Here is a 14,470-nt window from a genome sequence, read left to right as displayed (position 1 = left end):
CAGGACAGCGAATACTCAACTCGAACTAGACAAAGGTTTTTTCTTTAATGTGTCGGATGCGATAGATTTACTTCAGACTTCCGACAAGGCCCAAATCCCTGTGATTCGCATGAAGAAAAGAGATTTTGGGGACGTAGGTCAGGGTGCCTTGTAAGGATCCGACGGCGAGTCTACCATCAGTCCTATTAGCCAATGTGTAATCATTGGATAACAAACTGGATGAGCTACAATCAAATATATTCTACCACCGGGACATTAAGAACTGTAATATTGTGTGTTTTACCGAGTAGTGGCTGAACAACGACATAGATAAACCCCGCCAGCTGTATGTTTCGGTCCATCGGCAAGACAGAACAGCTGCCACCGGTAAGACAAGGGGTGGAGGTCTGTGTATATTTGTAAATAACAGCTGGTGCACAAAATCTAATATTTTGGAAGTCTGGAGGTTTTGCTCGCCTGAGGTAAAGTATATCATGATAAGCTGTAGACCACACTATTTACCAAGGGAGTTTCTGTATTTTTGTAGCCATCTACATACCACCACAAACCGATGCCGGCACTAAGACCGCACTCAATGAGCTGTATATGGCCATAAGAAAACAGGAAACCACTCATCCAGAGGCGGCACTCCCAGTGGCTCGGGACTTCAATGCAGGGAAACTCAAATCCGATTAACCTCATTTCTACCAGCATGTTGGATGTGCAACCAGAGGGAAAAAAAAAAAAAAAAAAAAATTCTAGACCACCTTTACTCCATACACAGACACTTACAAAGCTCTCCTTTGATTGACCTCCATTTGGCAAATCTGACCATAATTCTATCCTCCTGATTCCTGATTACAATAAAAAACTAAAAGCAGGAAATACCAGTGACTCACTCAATAAGGAAGTGGTCAGTAGATGCAGATGGTAAGCTACAGGACTGTTTTTGCCATCACAGATTGGAATATGTTCTGGGATTCTTCCGATGGCATTGAGGAGTACACCACATCAGTCACTGGCTTCATCCCCACAGTGAACATACGTACATACACCAACCAGAAGCCATGAATTATAGGCAACATCCTCACTGAGCAACAAGTGGCAGGACTCTTACAAGAAATCCACTATACCCTCTTACGAACCAATACAGGACTAAGATTTAATCATACTACACCGGCTATGGAGCTTGTCGGATGTGGCAGGGCTTGCAAACTATTATGAATCAAAGGAAAGCACAGCCCCAAGCTGCCCAGTGACACAAGCCTACCAGACAAGCTAAATAACTTCTACACTCGTGTTGAGGCAAGCAACACTGAAGCTTGCATGGGGAGGCAAGCAACACTGAAGCTTGCATGGGGAGGCAAGCAACACTGAAGCTTGCATGGGGAGGCAAGCAACACTGAAGCTTGCATGGGAGCATCAGATGATCTGGACGACTGTGATCACGCTCTCCTTAGCCAAGTAAACCCTTTAAATAGGTCAACATTGACAAGGCTGCATGGCCAGACCTAACCATAAACACCAATGCCTTTCTTCAAATCAATACACAGAAGTATATTTTTTTAAACCTGCATACTTAGTTAAAATAAATGCATGTTAGCATGTAAATTGTGCTGCTTCTTGCGTTCAGAGTCAGGGTATATGCAACAGTTTGGGCCACCTGGCACGTAGCGAACTGTGTTTCTTCCTAACAAAGACCGTAATTAATTTGCCATAATGTTACATAATTTTGACATAACATTGAAGATTGTGCAATGTAACAGCAATATTTAGACGTTTTGTTTTCCAAATGATAGTTTAACGGATTTGATCATTATTAATGTCTAAGGCTCGAATTTGTGTGTTTATTATATATGATTTGATAGAGCAGTCTGTGCGGTGGTAGGCATCAGCAGGCTCGTAAGCATTCATTCAAACAGCAGTTTACTGCATTTGCCAGCAGCTCTTAGCAATGCTTGAGGCACAGCGCTGTTTATGACTTCAAGCATAACAACTCCCGAGATTAGGCTGGCAATACTAAAGTGCCTGTAAGAACATCCAACAGTCAAAGGTATATGAAATACAAATAGTAGAGAGAAATAGTCGACGTGTCATAATTCCTATAATAACTATAACCTAAAACTTCTTAACTGGGAATATTGAACCACAAGCTTTCATATGTTCTCATGTTCTGAGCAATCAACTTAAACAGCATTTTTACATGGCACATATTGCACTTTTACTTTCTTCTCCAACACTATTTTTGCATTATTTAAAACAAACTGAACATGTTTCATTATTTATTTGAGACTAAATAGATTTTATGTATTATATTAAGTTAAAATAAGTGTTCATTGTTCATTCAGTATTGTTGTAATTTTCAATAATCGGTATCAGCATTTAAAAATCATAAATCGGTCGACCTCTAGTTCAAATGACTTGTTATATTTCTTATTTTCTACATTATTATTCTTCATTTCTTATAGTAAATACTTTTTTCTTCTTCTTAAAACTGCATTGTTAGTTAAAGGGTTGTCAGTAAGCATGTCACTGTAAGGTCTACACTTGTTGTATTCGGGACATGTGACAAAATGTTTACAAAATGTTTTGATTATTTGGTTCACCCCCTCCCCGGGCCCGACCTTTCTCCTGCCCGATCCCCCGGGACTCAAAAGTGGTCCCCTGAAGTGGTTCAAGCATTCTTGTGGATTTAGAATAGGCAATGTTTCTCTATTAAAAAGTATGCTTTGCGAGCAGAAACCTGAAAAACCTGTGGGAAATCTGTCTTTTGCCATGGTATCATTTTAGCATCGAGTATCGTTTTGGTATTGAGTAAAGTGATACTAAACCTGGTATCGAAGTCAAAGTTCTGGTGTGGTGACAACACACCCATTCCAGAGGCCTGCCTGACTGCATTCTGTGAGTGCCTTAGAATCCTTCTTTGAGGAGATCCCAGGTTGGTGGTCACAGGAATAAAAAATGAAATGAAATATTTATTACAAAAACATAAGAGAAAAAAACAAGTAATGCCTCGCACTGCCGGGACTGGAGAGAATGGTTACTGGTCAAAAACAGTACACTGTATAGGGAACAGTAGGGCTGGAAATTGCCAGGGACCTCACAATACCGAAGTGACTATACAATATGTATTGCACTTCTCCTGATTATATATGCATTACAATTTGATACTATGATTTTATTGCGATTCTGTGTTCCAAACCTATTGCTCACCACATATCTGCTGCAGAATGACAAGAGAGCCATGAGAAAACCAGTGTTGATCAGTCATGCAAAAAAAGTGCCCAAAACAAATTGGCTCCCTATTTAAAAAGAAGATGGAGAACAAGCTATGAAAGACAAATACTGGAGTTTTGGTGCAGGTACAGACAACTAGCACAAAAATAATAGCGATAGTCAAAACATCGTCAAAGATAATATGCCGATATGTAACCGTATAAAACAAAAATTGAGAATAGAATAGAATGCAATTTGGGAAGCAGCACAGTTGCCACATTCACCTGTCCCAGGTCGGAGTGATTTGAAAGTTGTAACATTTCAAAAGGAACACCAGGTCACTGTTGACGTGTTACATCCTGAGCAGAACAACCAGAGTTTCGCCCCCAGGGTTTTTACTAAACCACTATTGAAACCCACCCCACCCCAGTGACTGAAAGGGGGCGTGAACCACCCGTGACTGAAAGGGGGCGTGAACCACCCCAGTGACTGAAAGGGGGCGTGAAAGTGAAAGAGGAACAAGCTACACTTGTCAAAGTTCACTACCTGACCAAAAGTGCCCTGCTCGTCAAACATTTCACTCCAAAAATCACGAGCATTAATATGGAGTTGGTCCACCCCTTTGCTGCAAGAACAGCCTCCACTCTTCTGGGAAGGCTTTCCACTACATGTTGGAACAATGTTGTGGGGACTTGCTTCCATTCAGCCACGAGCATTGGTGAGGTCAGGCACTGATGCAGGCCAGTCAAGTTCTCCCACACCGATCGAGAAACCATTTCTGTATGGACCTTGCTTTGTGCACAGGGGCATTGTCATGCTGAAACAGGAAAGGGCCTTCCCCAAACTGTTGCCACAAAGTTGGAAGCACAGAACCATCATTGTATGTTGTAGCATTAAGATTTCCCTTCACTAGGACCAAGGAGCCCAAACAATGGAAAACATCACCAGACCATTATTCTTCCAGCTCCTCTGCCATGGAAATCAATTTCCTGAAGCTCCCGATGAACAGATGTGCGGACAATGCTTCCAGAGGCAGTTCGGAACTTGGTAGTGAGTGTTGCAACCGAGGACAGGTGATTTTCACACGCTACGCACTTCAGCACTCGTCCGGTCTTGTTCTGTGAGCTTGTGTGGCCTACCACTTTGCGGCTGAGCCGGTGTTGCTGCTAAACATTTCCACTTACAGTTGACCAGGGCAGCTCTAGCAGGGGATACATTTGACAAACTGACCTGTTGGAAAGGTGGCATCCTATGACGGTGCCACGTTGAAAGTCACGGAGCTCTTCAGTAAGGCCATTCTACTGCAGTGTGTGTCTAGGGAGATTGTATGGCTAGGTGCTCAATTTTATACACCTGTCGGCAACAGGTGTGGTTGAAATAGCCAAATCTACTATTTTGAAGGGGTGTCCACCAATGTTACCTCTAAGCTGCATGTGAGTGGGCACGCAGTAGCCCGAGACTATTCCCATTAGACTACACCCCCTTCTGCAGAGCACAGAAGAAATATCTGCCAACGGAGAGAAGCGCAAGTTTAACTTCACTCACTTTTCCCCGCTAGTTAACACCATTAACGTTTCCCATTACTGTGGCAATTTCGATCGAATCAACGCAATATTATCCACTTTCAATGCAACACAACCCGAAAAAAAAAGTAATCGTGGGAGAGATTTTGTTGTAGGCAGAACACGTGTCGGGATAGGATTCTAATTCTATTGCTCACGACTCAAACTGTGCGCTACACAGACCGGTGCAGCATAACCAATCAGAGCTTCAGTAGGCCTATCTGCAAATAGACCATTGCCATGTATGGATCTGTGCCATTCACTTTGAACTGGACTGTGTTTACAGCTGAGGTCCTGAGTAAAAGCGCTTGTTTTGAGATAATGTGCATACCCTTTGCTAGTTTGTGAGTTCTTAGCCCAGTTATAGATCATTTGTAGACAGCAAGAGTGAATTCGAGACATCTTTTAAAAGCGAGTCAGTGGGCAGTGTTATATTTGGCGACAGCCTTGAATAAGCTAAGCAGCCAATAAGCAAAGCGTAGTATCATTTGTTTGATTCTCGGTAATAATGCTATGGTTTATTGCATCAAAGCACATTTTCAGTCACCTTGTCTGAAGGATAAGTGGATGAACAGCTTATTGTCAAGTCCTGCATGTTTTATTTCAAAGGTCTCATGGAATGTAGGACTACATTGAACACCACACATTGGCTGCTACTGTAGGCTGAATGACAGAACAGCTATTTCCATGTTAAAATGTTATGGGATGCATTTTTCCCATTCTTTGGGATGGTAAGCCACTCTGGTAAGCCTACATTATAATCAAATAGCCACAGAAGCCTACTTGGCTTAAAGCGGGTACAGCCACTGTTGTCCACAGTTGCACAGAATTTTCACAACGGTGAGGTTTGCGCTCAGCAGACCTGAAATTTGCTCAGTGCCTGAAAACATTAGAGGGAACATTGGTGTCCACATTCTTTTGTATATATAGTGTAGTCTGCAACATGTGGCGTGAGAACACTCTCGTACTCAATTCCCCTCCCTGCCTCAGAGCATGCTAGACAGTGCCATTGTGGTGGAAAGTGGGCTAGAAGGGAGTCACCAGGCAACTGCCTCTGAGCTTTTTAAATGAGTCATAATCTCCCGTCGCCAATCTAAATCAGGTCCCTTCCAGAAGGCTGGCCCCCGGGTCGGGCTGCCGAACCAGCCCTGGTCAGATAGTTAGTGAAGGGAGGTAGGTCACCTTCCTCTCCTGCAGACCCGGGTTCAAATACCACAGTGTTTTCTTTAGCCGGTCTTAGAGTGACAGGTGAGTGGGGTTTGCCATTTTGGGACTTGCACAAGGCAAACTCAAATCAAGCCCAAATGAAGTATTTCTAACCATTTCAATAGATTTTGAAAATCAGGTCTGCCGCCCTGTTCTACGTGGGCTGGAAGAGACGGTGTTGGACCTTTAGTAGGACTGGGGTTTCCTAATGTTAAGAGGAGAGACGGTGTTGGACCTTTAGTAGGACTGGGGTTTCCTAATGTTAAGAGGAGAGACGGGGAAGTTCCGTGTTCCGTGGTTTGAACTTTCACTTCAATTTAAGATAGTTACCTATTTTACTGAAGGCATTTTCAGAACGGCACGCCTGCACATGCACGAACGCACACCATTTAGGCCTTATGGTGTGATCTTAGATCAAGTTTTCATATAACCAAACAGAACCAAGGGACTTAATAGTAACACAGAGGGAGACATGACATGTGACAGCCACTTCCTGTGGCAGTCAGGTATGAGTGTTCAGATTGTCTATATTATGCGTCATAATCCTATGACCAATCACCTTGAGAAAGTAGCCTTGAGCCAACTCTGCTCAAGTCATTCATCCTCCCATGGCCTGGCGGTTGGCCTAGCCCATGCAATCACAGCCTGAGGATCGAAGACTCCAGATGTCACCCAAAAACAGTCAGAACAGGGAATGCCTGTTGCCATAACAAGTGAGTATCTCTGGCGAGTGGACAGACAGGAGCTCCATCGGGACCAGCTCCTGTCCCTCCAGGGGAAAAAATATTAACACTGACAACCAGGAGGCGCAGCACCAGGAGGCGCAGCACCAGGAGGCGCAGCACCAGGAGGCGCAGCGAGAGAAAAGAGAGAAGCTACTGTATTGGACTTTGCATCCTGTCCAGGGGGTGTACTTGTACATAATGCTGCATAACGCTAGATAAAACAGGAGATTGGCCCATAGGGCAGAAGCCTTTCTGGCTTGGACAAGGCTTACCAACAGTTTTAAGAACAGCTTACCGCCCACAGCTCCTAACCCAGTGTTTTCCATTGGCGTCAAGTAATCAGCCAGTCACATACTCATTTTCCCCTTCACATTAACTAGGCTAATTTCCTTTTAAAAGTTTCTATTCACTCATCCTTTGAGCCTTCTCCCACTACAATAAACTATAAGCATCGTCTCACAATCTATTGAGAGGATAGGCGGTCAGTCAGTCAAAGTGAGGGATGACAGGAAAACACAGACGAAAAAAAGCGAGAGGTTAAACTCGCAAAAATGGGTCCAAAATAAGCCCAATGCGTTTCTATGGGTTTATTTTGGACCTAAAGCTTGATGCCTGCCTTCCCGCCTTTGGGACAAACACTCCCACTGTTAAGGCGGAGACATGAGCATCTCGTCATTATATAAAGATCTCGTTGCAGTCGAATTTCTTTACACGGAGGGGCATGATGCTCATGAATTATCAAGTCCCATGTAATGGAAGTAGTAACGATGAGTTGAAATCCACGACGTATTGTTTCACACATTTATTTAAAACCATTTTATTTGTGTTTCACATAGCCAGCCACACAGAGTAGTAGAGCATAGTAGGGTATTTACTCTGACAACTGAACAGCAAGCGTTAACTAGTTTATAAAAAGGTGCCCAATTAAAGTATTGCATCAGGACAAATAAACCAAAGAAAATACTTTCTTATTTTTTTGCTATGTCGGTGGATTGCTAGACAGTGATGCTCAACTTGGAGTGACTCGTCTCACCATGCAGTGTAGCCTACCGAATCACATCGGAGAGAGAGCTGTTCATTTGGCTCCCTCATTTGCATAGGCTACTGGTAGCAGGCACACGGCTTTTTGCCGTTTATCTGAAGATAATTATATAAACATTAGAAGATGGTGAATCATCACTGCAGGAACAATAGGTAGTGGACAGCATCATTCTGCCCCAAATATAATAATTAGGGCCCTAGTGGAATCCATAAAAAAACTCAACAATATTCAGAAAAGTGTTGACATTTGTAGGGAATCAACTAAATGTATTGAACATTTACTAATTAGCCAAAGTTCATCATAAGACATGAACAAAATGCATCAGGGGTTTCAAATTTCATGCAACTTTCTGAAGAGGCAACGAGAACACCCCCGTGTGCAATGCACACATCTACCAGATGGAAGCTTTCTGAAGAGGCAACGAGAACGCCCCCGTGTGCAATGCACACATCTACCAGATGGAAGCTTTCTGAAGAGGCAACGAGAACGCCCCCGTGTGCAATGCACACATCTACCAGATGGAAGCTTTCTGAAGAGGCAACGAGAACGCCCCCGTGTGCAATGCACACATCTACCAGATGGAAGCTTTCTGAAGAGGCAACGAGAACGCCCCCGTGTGCAATGCACACATCTACCAGATGGAAGCTTTCTGAAGAGGCAACGAGAACGCCCCCGTGTGCAATGCACACATCTACCAGATGGAAGCTTTCTGAAGAGGCAACGAGAACGCCCCCGTGTGCAATGCACACATCTACCAGATGGAAGCTTTCTGAAGAGGCAACGAGAACGCCCCCGTGTGCAATGCACACATCTACCAGATGGAAGCTTTCTGAAGAGGCAACGAGAACGCCCCCGTGTGCAATGCACACATCTACCAGATGGAAGCTTTCTGAAGAGGCAACGAGAACGCCCCCGTGTGCAATGCACACATCTACCAGATGGAAGCTTTCTGAAGAGGCAACGAGAACGCCCCCGTGTGCAATGCACACATCTACCAGATGGAAGCTTTCTGAAGAGGCAACGAGAACGCCCCCGTGTGCAATGCAGAAAATATATATTTAGGAAAAAACAGAAACCTGAAAAACTCAATTCATGAATTGTTTTAAATAATTTGGGCTATTTACTTCATGTGTTCGTTTTGATAAAATGCCTGATTGATTTCTATTTTGCTGGTTACTATGTACATGCGGTAAAAATGCAGATACTGACACATCAGGCTTCAGGTCTGCACCACAGTAAGTCCATGCAACAGGTTGTGAGAAGCCAAACATCTCGCTTCTTAATCAAATCATTATTTTTGTCACATGCTCCGTAAACAACAGCTGTAGACTAACAGTGAAATGCTGACTTACGTGTCCCCAACAACGCAGAGTTAATAATAAACAATAACAAGCTGGTTGAATAGAAAAGGCCACCGCTGAGAGCAGAGAAAGTGGTGGCAATGCAATTTAAGAATTGTTTAAGCAACCAGGCTTGTTCCAAAACACAGTCAGTCACCACAGAGTCTAGACCAACCAAGACAACAGCAAAACATTCTCGTGTCTACAAAAAGTGTCAACGCCAAACTAAATTTGTCAACGCCATTGCCAGAGAACGCACAATAAACTACCTATTGAGTGGTAATTTTAGGACCAGATTCTGTCTAACTGGAAAGATGGTTGCTGTAAATACCATCACAGTAGAATATCCTGTATTCCTGTTACAAGAAGGTGGGAGCAGAATCAAGAAGAGGTGTCAGTGCTGGCTAGCCCTCCATGCCCTCTTTATAACCAGAGAATTGTATTTATTTCACTAGGCAAGTCAGTTAAGAACAAATTCTTATTTACAATGACAGCCTACAGTAAACAGTACCAATAGCAGAGGAATAATAACCAGTGTCAGCGTGGTGTAGGGAAACGCTACCTACTGATACAGAATCAGATATGTAGATGTAGCCAATGGTTAAATGTAGGATTAAGTGTGGTGTAATCTGATCCCAGACTTGTGGGCCTCCCTTGAGTGTTCATAGGAGGACATGGTGGAGAGAGAGCCAAGTGGATTTCAGGACCAGCGAGTGCAGAGCACTCCCTCCTCCCCCAAAACACGCACCAAACCAGAGGATATAGATCCTCTCTCAAACACTCCAGCCAGAGCCCCAGGGGCATGAGCACATAAATGGGCTAATCCGTTACACAAGGCAGACTAGAAGACACGACATGCTCATCAACGCCACCTTTCATCAGACACAGGCACCCTGTGGTCAAACCAGGCCCAGCGCCAGCTACACAGACAGCAGCCCCGCCCACCCCCCTGGTGACCCTTGCCAAGCCTCATGTTACTGTACCTGCCACGGCTAGTCACAGCTTTCTCAATTACAGTAACCAAGGCTGAAGACTTCCCCTGTTGTCACGCTCGTCTTTCTTTATGCTGCTAGAGAGAGGGGAACCTTCCTCTGTGTGCCAAATGTCACACCATTTAGCGAAGTATCGGCTGTGCAACAGACACCACCCATCAGGTTCCCATACAAAAGACAACTTCACTATTTGACAAAATATACAATTCTGGCCACAACAACTAAAGTAGTAATGGAGACCAAATGACAATGGACCACAGCAATGTCTAGTACCATCCAGCATTGAGAAGACTATCAGTGTTCAAAGCAGACAATTCAGTTGCGGCATGTGAGCAAACATTTGTTTTCACGATGACTCACACCATGTTTACTGCCAATCCAAGCCCCAGAGAGAGGGATCAACACTTCAAGCCCAGACTGATCAGTCACTTTTGTAATGTTCCTCCATAAAAACTCAAGGCTATAATTTTGGGCAGGTGCGATGATCCTAGATGTGTGGCTGTGTCTCAAAAGGAGCTGATCAAAAGTAGAGTAGGGAATAGGCCAGGGTGATTTGGGATGCATCCTGTGCCCGAAGCTAACCTGAATCAAGGCAATATACTGTACAGCAGAAGACATACAGACAGGGAGTGGGGTGTGATACCGGTATGCGTAGCATGGAATCTGGTGAATGAGGCCCTCCATGCCTGGCTGTTGAAAGCTTGCCCTTGGCGTCAGGCTGTATACATGTGGGTTGGCTGAAGGGAGCTATTTCCAGAGCGGCTCCTGGCTCCAGCCTTGTACGTCAATTAGCTTTATGATAAAGCAGTTCAGTGAAACCCACTAGGCTTGTCACTACACCATTATATCCATACTCAGAGGTATCATAGAAAGAAAACAAAACATGAAGCGAACAAACTTTCCTGAGGAAAACAGTCTAGGTGTTGGAGACAAAACAGCCCAATGTCACACAGTTTCTTTTCCAAACTATAGCACACAATATTTTGAATACAGGCATTATTTTATTTATTTTTTTAAAGATCCAAAAAGAGTTGTCTGCTTTGTTTTATTTTTTGACATAGATACTGGTACCGTGAGAACCCTACTTGAAACAATAAAATAAGCTAGCAAGGTCCTACAGGAAATGGATTTACAGTCAGTCAATTGATACAGATTATATTTATGATATACAGTGCATTCAGAAAGTATTCAGACCTTGATTTTTTCCACATTTTGTTACGTTACAGCCTTATTCTAAAAACGGATTCCAGGAATGCACGATATATCGCTGAGCATATCGGAGTCTGTCGATATTAGATAAAAATGCCAACAATGGCATAGACCCGATGTCTAGTTAAACACCGATGTGCAAAACCGATGTCAAAATTGACATGCATACCTATATAAAGTAGGTGACATAATGACGCCACAAAACATACAGCGCTACACATAGAAACAGGAAAATATTAGGCGCACACTTCCAACAACTAGTAGTCCAGTAGTCATTTGAAAGAGTAAGAACATTTCAGTGAGACAAGGCGAAACCCCTTAACGCCAAGATAATGGAATTCATTGCCCTGTCGACAATCAACAGTCCTCTGTCGTGGATCTTGTTGGCTTTCGCCGACTGGTCCAGCCCCGGTACACACTATTTATCAGATGTTGCCCTACCGGAGTTCCAAACAAAATTATTGAATCCATTAGGGATGCACCAAAATGACCATTTTTGGCCACTACGATATCTGATATTTTCCTTGCAAATAAAAAATAATTATTATTATTTAAAATGTTTGCGATCATTTAAGCATTCTAGTACAGTTAAATAGTTAACACACAGAAACTACCCAAATACAGGTGTGCCAAGCTTGTAGCATCATACCAAAGAAGACTCGAGGCTGTAATCGCTGCCAAAGGTGCCTCAACAAAGTAGAGTCAGTTGTACAACAATGCCTTCAACTGAAATGTGTCTTCGGCATTTAACCCAACCCTTTTGAATCAGAGAGGTGTGCCTTAATCGACATCCATGTCGTCGGTGCCCTGGGAACAGTGGGTTAAGTGCCTTGCTCAGGGGCAGAACGGCACCTTGTCAGTTCATGAATTCGATCCAGCAACCTTACGGTTACTGGCCCAACGCTCTAACCACTAGGCTACCTGCCAGCCAAGGTAGGGTAGCGTCTGAACTTATGGAAATATCATATTTCCATTATTTTGAATAGATTTGCAAAAATGTCTAAAACCCTGCTTTGCTTTGTCAATGTGAGGTATTGTGTGTAGATTGATGTTTTTTTACAATTTAGGCAACTAGTTAAGCAGATTTCAATGGCAAGATAGCTATGACTTTCACAGCTGTTCAAGTCAACTTCCTCCCCAAATGCATTTCCTCAAGTCCACTTGTCTCTGAATTGTTGACTGAGTGTTACAAAAACCAGAGAGCAGAACATACGTTTGCCTTGGTTTGAGTGTGAACTACTAGCTAGTTAGCCAGACATTACCCGATGAGAACCCAAGACAACAACCATGTCTCAAAATATGTATTTGTCTCGATTTAACCACCTGGGATATAAAATTGGACAGCTTGTACAGTGTATGTTACCTTAACATCCAATCTCGCTTCCTCTGACAATGTTGCCGTGCGCTCGGCAGTGTGCGTGAAGCCTTGGCAACAGGAGACAAGTGCATTCGGGTAACGTTATCATGTTACACCGGTCCATAGTCAACGGTAGGACTGACCAAAAATCTGTACATCGAAACCAGACAGCGACGTTTCCAGTACAACACTGGGTATTTAGGCTACAGATAGTTGCCCTTGTTCCTGTTCACATGTAGCTATGGTAGCTAGAAGCAATACGTATAAGCTATACATCAGTGGGTACTGTAGACTCATCACCTAGCAACTTAGCAAACAGGCTAATTATATTTGGCTAGCAAGCCTTCTAGATCAGTTCATTCATATAGAGGACAAAATATAACATTGACACAAGAAACGGTTCCGCATGTCTTGTAAAATAGGCCGATGTTTGTAAGTAACTTTAACGTTTACCCAACAACGTTGACTAGCCCCTTCTCCGTCTGTCAAGGCATGCAACTAGCTACCCTGCTAAAGTTATGCTAACCAGTCGGTTACAAGCAAGGCAGTTCAGAAAATAAAAATGGGACACATTGGGCTGTAACTTAGTGTGGGTCAAACGAATAGCTGGCTAGCACTAACAAAGCTATCGGGGTGTATAAACAGAAACAAAACTAGTTCGAGTAATACTTTGGCGTAGTTGGTTGACTAACCACAATACCTCCTAGTTCGCTAGCTCGCGTCCGTTAGCGTGGTTAGCTTGCATGCTAACTAAACGAACGTTATCTTCCTATAGTTAGTTACCGGTGTTACGCAGGAAACCGGCAGCTGACTGGCTAACGTTAGCTGTTGTCGATGTTAAGGCTTTTTCGATAAAGCCTACTACTCGTTCGCTATTAAAATGTTTAATTTAACTTGACGAACCTTGGTGTTTTGCCAACATTTTCTGTCGGCGAAGCTGCAGAGTTGGAAAACGATGTATTTAGCTGTCATATCCCAGCGTTAGCAGGCTAGCCTTAGCTAGCTACTTTTTTTTCCAATAAGACTGACGCTGTAGTGAAATAGTTATCTGGGTTTTTTTGTGTGACAATGTATAACGATATGAACAAGCGTTCTTACTTACAAAGAGCAGGCTGGACATTGAAAACCAGTGACTATCCCGGAGAATGTGGATGGGGAGCAGTAACTGCTGTCAGATCTTTAGTTCCTCTTGTGGGTGAGAGAGCTCACATCAGAACTGTTGGGAGGAGTTAAGGTGGTAATCTCGTTAACGTCACTCGGAACGCAAGAAAACCAGGGATCACAAAACAACAATGTATAACAAATAGGCAATATTCGTTTTTTTTTTTAAATATTAAACTGGAATCTTCGAGATATATTCTTTATTTCATGTTGAGCAATGGTAATACCGCGTTCATGTGCTAGTCCGAACGAGGAATCTCATAAATGTCCGATTTGGTAACTGGTTGTGCCTATACACGTGCCGCGTTCAACGAATCAGCATATCGGACATTTCCGCTTTACCTGTTCCGACTATAAATGCTCCGACTCATCATCACCAATATCTGAGTGACGAGCATCAGGACTCAAGAGTTGGTAAATTGACCCATTCGGAGTTTTCGAGCGGATCATTTTTGTCAAGTCTGGCCGTCGTTGTTCAACGCCTTTCAAAGTGTATAGCATTATTTACCAGTTGTCCACTTATGTGTATATGTTGAGTGCATGAATTTGACAAAAATAATAATAATGTGGTCCAAATGTAATACAATTTTTACTGCAAATTTCTGCAGTTGCTCTTCACCAACGTCATCCTCCATCCATCGCCTGTAATTGTGGGAGGCTCTATTGCCAACCAATCATTCG

General features: G+C 43.3%; 1 protein-coding gene across 3 annotated transcripts in view; it reads right to left on the bottom strand.

Moving 5' to 3' along the window:
- Positions 1-14,012, bottom strand: part of LOC118372966 (protein tyrosine phosphatase type IVA 2-like) — a 50,380-nt gene extending 36,368 nt beyond the window's left edge. For 2 of the 3 annotated variants that reach the window (XM_035759015.2, XM_035759014.2), the window contains exon 1: positions 13,731-14,012. The gene's annotated coding sequence lies outside the window, so the exon portion shown is untranslated. Of the gene's footprint in view, positions 1-13,726 lie in introns of all 3 variants that reach the window. The other variant, XM_035759016.2, reaches the window with a different exon arrangement.
- Positions 14,013-14,470: the final 458 nt, after the last annotated feature.

Source organism: Oncorhynchus keta, chromosome 19 (assembly GCF_023373465.1).
Source record: "Oncorhynchus keta strain PuntledgeMale-10-30-2019 chromosome 19, Oket_V2, whole genome shotgun sequence".
NCBI lineage: Eukaryota > Metazoa > Chordata > Actinopteri > Salmoniformes > Salmonidae > Oncorhynchus > Oncorhynchus keta.
Note: the sequence above shows the minus strand (reverse complement) of the source record. Positions and strands in the feature narration are given on the sequence as shown.